Source organism: Blastomyces dermatitidis, assembly GCF_000003525.1.
Source record: "Blastomyces dermatitidis ER-3 genomic scaffold supercont1.10, whole genome shotgun sequence".
Lineage (NCBI taxonomy): Eukaryota > Fungi > Ascomycota > Eurotiomycetes > Onygenales > Ajellomycetaceae > Blastomyces > Blastomyces dermatitidis.
Genome location: NW_025544783.1, coordinates 2,980,917 through 2,988,166, shown reverse-complemented (window position 1 = coordinate 2,988,166; position 7,250 = coordinate 2,980,917).

Below are 7,250 nucleotides of genomic sequence, written 5' to 3'. Positions count from 1 at the left end.
TAAAGTAAGAGATTATTGTATTTACTTATTCTGATTTCTTACACTCTCTCATCGCATTTAACATAAACTTCTCTTATATCTGATTCATAGAATTCTCACTCATGAAATTGAGTCTGTAACTGATTACATTAGATATCACAGCATCTGATTTCTTTCAGTATTTAATATGAAGATTATATGCTTAGAACTCTGAGATTCAATGTACTAAGTGTTTGAAAGGTTTTATTATTGATTGTAGATAGATGAGACTTTCATAATCTATGATTATCATTGTCATATGCCTGTTATTAATATATCTATTTCACAATGTCAGTGTGTGCTTGATTACTAGTAATTCCTTTTCATACACTGAGTAATTGAGCTCAGTGCCTGATAGTTTTCTATTATTATATATCACTGAGTACAGCTTGTCATTCTTACTCATCTGTAGAAGAGTGTCTCTGATAGCTCATTTAGATATATCTATTTCAATGTAGAAATATTTATTATAATCTGATTAAATAAGTACTGAGAGTGTTATTATATATTCTCTCAGTGTGAGAAAACCCTTTTCACATACAGTATTTCAGATGATTGAATAAAACTTCTTCTTTCACAGATTTGTATCTATTTCTCTTAAGAGATCTGAGAGTGATGCAGATATTCATGTGAAATCCTTGATAAATCTGCAGTAATATGAGATCAATTTAAGAAACTGTTATATATAGTGTATATTTCTCAGCTGCAGTCAGTTTACTATGATATTCAATTTTTCCGAGATGAAGTGTATATAGTCATCACTCACTACATGTTCTACAAACTTCAACTCTTCTATTTCAAACACACACTTTATTAATTTAATATAGAGCTTATACTCTGTCAGAGTTATAAGCACTTCATCAAGATACTTCAGATATTCATTATATTAGTTTGAAAAGACTAGAATATTATTAAGATATATAAGATATAAGATTTCATTCTATTTATAAAGAATTGTATTCATCATTATTTGAAAGATAATGAATACATTTATCAGACTGAATAGTATTATCAGAAATTTGAACTTCTCTTATTATATATTAAATACAGTTCACAGAACTGATAGTTTATCTATATAAATCTATCAGTATTCTGAGAGAAGATTAATCTTTAATAGATATCAGATGTTTTTAACTGTATTCAACTGTTGTTGAATCTGTGACAGTGAATATTCATTCTTGATTATATAAGCTTGTTAAGTGCTTAATAATTGATACATATCTGTCACTCTTCACTCATCTTTTTTACAAATAGAACTGGAAAGTCTCACACACTTAATGAGAATTATATGAGATCATATTCTAGAAGATCTGTGATCTGACACTTCTGTTCTTCAAGATATGTTTGTAATAGAGAATATGTATTCTAATTAACTGGTTTCACATTCTCTATGTCAATCTCATCTACAAATTCTCATTCTGATAATAATTTCAGTGAAAGATCTGTTCAGAAGATCTTCTTATACTTCTTCAGAAACTTCTTCATACACTTATTCTTCTATATATTCTTTATCTTGATTTTCTCTGCTTTCAGATCCTGTATGATATACAGAATACTTTCAGATGAGGTCTTATAAATCATTCTCTTTACTTATTAATGTGTAAGCAGATTTAACTCTTCTATATTAGAGATATGAAATGTTCTTCTTATATCAGTTAATAGAATTGTATGAACTGTTTTCTTTCTATCAGTTAATTACATATAATATATACATCATTGAATCTGTGAATTGAATCTTTGAAATTAATTAAGTCTGAGAATAAGATTATATTTCATGTTCTGCAGCTCTCACACTCAAATATAACAAGATCATTCTCTGAAGTGCAAGAGAACTCTTACTCTTGCAGATAATATCAAATATTAATAATCAGATAATCTTATACATTGAGAATTCTTCACTCAGCAGACTTTTTTCAGTCTTCAGATTATATAATTATTAATATATTATATAGAAGCTTCTATATCTGTTAATACTTTTACAGCTATCTCTCAATTCTTACTCAAGTATCTCTTATACATTAATATTTCAGCTCTTAAGACATTGAGATAAGTATTCACTTTATCATTCTTATCTGCATTTTATTCAGAAGTCTGCTTTCTCTTAACATTTACAGAATTCAGAGAATTATCTAATACAGATATCTCTTTCACTTTGAAGACTTTTCATAGAATATCAGTAAGTGTCTCTGAGCTCACTGATTCTGCTAGTTTTTTAACTCTTTTACTTCTCTTAACTGTGCACACTGAGTGTAATCTTTTACATCATGATTTTAATATCTGCAGTTGAAGTAAGCTTAATACTCATGATATCAAGATTTTCATTCAGAGAATTTCTTTTTCAGAGAATTCAGTGCTTTAGTAATAATATTCAAATCTAGATTCATTATATTCAGATGTGTGACTTGTGTTATAGAAGTCTGATTATTCATTCTCTGTTAAAATATACTCAATTGCAGTATTTTTCATTATAATTGACTCACTTATTTCTGTATAATGAGAATATTATATACTTTCTTCACTGTGTCTGACTGTGAGATTAAGCATTTTCATTTCACTCTTAACTTAGCTATAAGATCATGAATAAAGATCTATAAACAGAAAGATGTTGAAAGCTCTTCATTTAATACAAGATAGTGTAAACTGAAGTGTGTGAAGTATGATATAAGATTACTTACTTATCTACACTCAGTGAAGTATTTATAACACTTATCTTATACATTCACTTTCTCAAAGTTGTGTGAGATTCATTTGAAAAACTCATTTCATATTTATGAGAATGAATATTGTTTCAGATCTATGAAATTTATCTTTTCATCAGTTATTTATAATAACTTTACTTTTTCATGTAGAAACACAGCAGATCTTCAGACTTGTTAAAATTCTGTTAACTATCTGTCTGTAAGTTCATATTCAATCTGATAAGATAATTATATCTGACTTAGTAAGCTGATTGCAGCATCATTTTTTCAGTCATTATTAAAGCTTAGTAACTTCAGCAGATCTTTCAGCTTGATATATTTTATACTCAGATTCTCATTTTGCATAGTAGTCTTCAATGATGTGTACACTTCTAAAGAGATTGTGAATCATTATAATAAGATCTTCAGATTCAGTATAGTTATCTATCTGTGTAAATATTCAATCTCTCACTGCAGATCTAAGATCTGGTTTTCTCTATTCTTATTGATGATGATAATTATATCAGTGAAGCTCTTCATAGTGAATACTTGATTCACAGTGATTGTTAATTGTTGTTTAACTTTCATCTCAGTCTGTCACTGTGTATGCAAGGCCTTAATTTTATTTAGAATTCTTGTATATATATAAAGCTTTGATTCTGATTCAGTGATTTCAGTTACTTTTCTTACTGCTTTGAGTAAACTCTCTGAGAGATTCTGTATATCTTTCAGTTCAGATAGCAGTGATTTCTCATTGATTATATAATATCTATTATTATATCACTATATTGTTTCTATTATCATTGTATAACTCTGATAATAATTATCTCTTTCTTTTTTATTCTTCTTTTAGATAGAGAGTGAACTTCTTTGAATCTTATTCACTGCTTTTATTCTCTTTCTCATACCTTATCTGTTCACATATCATACATGGCATTTGTCTGAGTATTGAGTTTTCTCTTAACAAGTGAAGCAGTATCAATTGAATACTCTTTTACTCACTGCTCTTTATACACTATCTTTTGAGATATTCTAGAATCACACTGATATGATAACTATGAATTACTTCATAGATGAAATTATTATGCTCTGAAGAAGCTTGCACTTCTCACCAGTTTTTAGACATGCTATCAGATGTGATTCAAAGGTTGTTTGAGCTAGTGTATAATTACAGATGTACACTGACTTCTTATATATTGTACACTAAATTAATTGGTGGCCGCTATGGCCTCTTTACATTCGTAAGCGTGTTGAGAAGCGTGTTCGGAAGCGGCCGCGTTATTATCCGGCGGTCGTACGTTCTTCCGAACCACAACTGAAAGTGTTTCTGAAAATTTGATCTTTTTTCACATCTTCTCCTGCATATCTTTTATCAGATGTCTCTTTTTCACTGTCAGAGTATTCTGAATCATCTCAGCAAAGTCATCTCTGACAATTTACTGATATTTGAAAATGTTTCTTATAAGATTTCAGAATGTCAGAATATTTTGTCATTGTAATATAGCTGTAGTGAAATTTTCATTTATATCAGCATTATTGAATATTTTGACCTGAGTTGTGAGATTTGCCTATATCTCTAGTTTTCAGAATCAGTTTCTAGTTTTTCAATCTGAAGTTTTTAATTTAATGTCTTTAACTAATGAATATTCAACTTATGTTTCATATATCATTGTTCTCACTCAAAGAATTAATTAAAGTTGATAACTTTCTACACTCTGTAAAAAATCAGAAAGAACTTTTCAGTGATAAATGAATTACAGAAGTATTCAAAGATGATTAATTCTTTATAGCAGTTATGTAATTCAATTACTACTGAACTTTCTCTGCTCTTTATCTTTTTCTGTTGCACATAATTTTATATTAATATATGATTAGCTAAGATGATCAGAAAAGTTTAGATTTCTCTGAAATATTTCACTGAAAGAGTAGAAATTTTTCTAAGATTCTCTGCTGAAAAGTTGATATTTTCTATCAGTGATTTATCATAACTTATCAGAGGTTTAAGATATTTCACTGACAGCTCAAGATTTTCACTGACAGCTCAAGATTTCTCATCAGAGACTTGATATATTCTGCTGAAAAGTTGAGAATTCTCATTAGAGATTTAAGATATTTTGCTGAAAAGCTGCTATTTTTGCTAAAATCTAAATACTGAGTGAGAATACTACTTGTCTTCATTTCTTTTAGAGTTTGAAACTTTCATGTTTTAATCACATTCAGCATCATGATTCTGCTGAATGAAAATATGTATAAAGTTTTATTCTTTGTTTTTATCACACTTGTAATCATTCAATTCAAATTATCTTTGTTGAAAAAAAGAAAATACATTCACTTTGTCTTCAGACTAGACTGACCGTGTGACCGTGTCTGAGACCAGAACCAGATTTTTTGATAGTCTCATTATCAATTCGACTGATCTTATTACATGGTTTTAACATTAGATAGTAGTCTCATACAGTCTCAGTGAGACTTACTGTCTACTCTTATCACATTTTTCAAATGAGATCATGATTTTCACTTCTCAATTTAAATTATTTTTATTACTTTAAATAACTTTAAATCTCATTTAAGTATTATCAAAAAGTGTTACTTTTTAAAAAATTAAAAATAGTCTAAAAAAAACCTTAAAATGTCTAAAAATAATAACTTTATACTAAGAATGAGACTAAATGAGATCAAATAAGATCACTTTCTTATTTTTTTCAACTCATGATTTCATTTTAAGATCTGATATATAGTCACTTTGCATGTTTTTTTGATGGCTAGTTTCAGCGGGATTCACGCCAAGAAATGTATGAGACCAGATCAAATGAGATCAAATGTGAAATTCATGATCCCGGCAGTCAGTCTACTTCAGACACAGACACTGCTCTATCAGCTGAATTTCCTTTTCATATATTTCTGCATCTGAATGCTGGGTTCAGTGATGTCTTTTTAACAGACTACTTAATATCACTAATGAGTTTGACTTCTTCTCATCTGACTGATATTCATTATTGCTATCATTATGTTTGTTCTATGTTCAGATATATCAATATTGAATTTCTTTTAAAATCAGTGATTTGTCTTATTAAATCTATCAGATGAGAGAGTTTGAAGAGATCTAGTAGAGCAGAATTCATGACAATATTCATTTTCAGAATCTTAATAAAACTCTGATAAATTTGTGATATGAATTTCAACAAATTACAGAAATATAATTTTAAAATAAAGAAAGTAGTTTGATTGTTAACATTAAATTGATGAAGATTGTCACTGATTGTGACTCTTATTAATATATCTCTTTTTAATAATTCAACCTCATCTCTTTATTTTATCAAGACTGCTCATTCACTTCATTTATATCTTTTCAACTATACAACTTTTTTCTACAAATCATATCAGAAAGTAAAATGTTATATCTGTTTAATCAAAATTCAAAATACTATCTGCTATCTGTCTCTAGGCAAGAATTCAGAAATGATCAATTGAAATTTCAATCTCAGAGCTCTCTTTTCTCAGAAACTGCAAATGAAGATTTCACTGAAAGTGATTCTGATAATAATACTTCTAATGAAGAAGTATTACTATTTTCAGTAAGTTTATCACTTTTGATGTCTCTATTGTTATAAAAACTAACATTCTCTAAAGACAGAGTCATATAATGAGAATGCTGCTGATAATATTGAGTATAGACTGGCCGCTGGGATCATGAATTTCACATTTGGTCTCATTTGATCTGGTCTCATACATTTCTTGGCGTGAATCCCGCTGGGACTGACTATCAAAAAAACAGGTAAAGTGACTATATATCAGATCTTAAAATGAAACCATGACTTGAAAAAAATGAGAAAGTGATCTCATTTGATCTCATTTAGTCCCATTCTTGACATAAAGTTACTATTTTTAGACATTTTAAGGTTTTTTTTAGACTATTTTTAATTTTTTAAAAAGTAACGCTTTTTGGTAACACTTAAATGAGATTTAAAGTCATTTAAAGCAATAAAAATAATTTAAATTGAGAAGTGGAAATCATGATCTCATTTGAAAAATGTGACAAGAGTAGACAGTAAGTCTCACTGAGACAGTATGAGACTACTATCTAATGTTAAAACCGTGTAATGGAATCAGTCGAATTGGTAATGAGACTATCAAAAAATCTGGTCCTGGTCCCAGACACGGTCACACGGTCAGTCTAATTGAGTATATTAAGTGACTTTTGAAAGCAGCTGCTGAGAAGAATATTTCTGAAAATAATAATCAAGAGAATTCTGATAAGTCAGTCACTGATAATATTGAAATAATAGCTGCTGATGCAATTACTGTTACTATTACTAATTAATTTATTGATTCTGATTCAGCATTGATATACCTTATAAGCATAGTAACTTTGAAATGAATTCATTTATTCTGACAATGAGACTCTGAACTGAAGAGTTGAGTATTTTCTAAAAAAACTACAAATCATTAATACAAATGCTGTGTTTATTGAAGAATATATCACTGATAAGTCTGCTCTCAGAAGATCTCTCAACTCTGAAAAAGCAATGCAAAGCACAATTTCCAATTTTATCA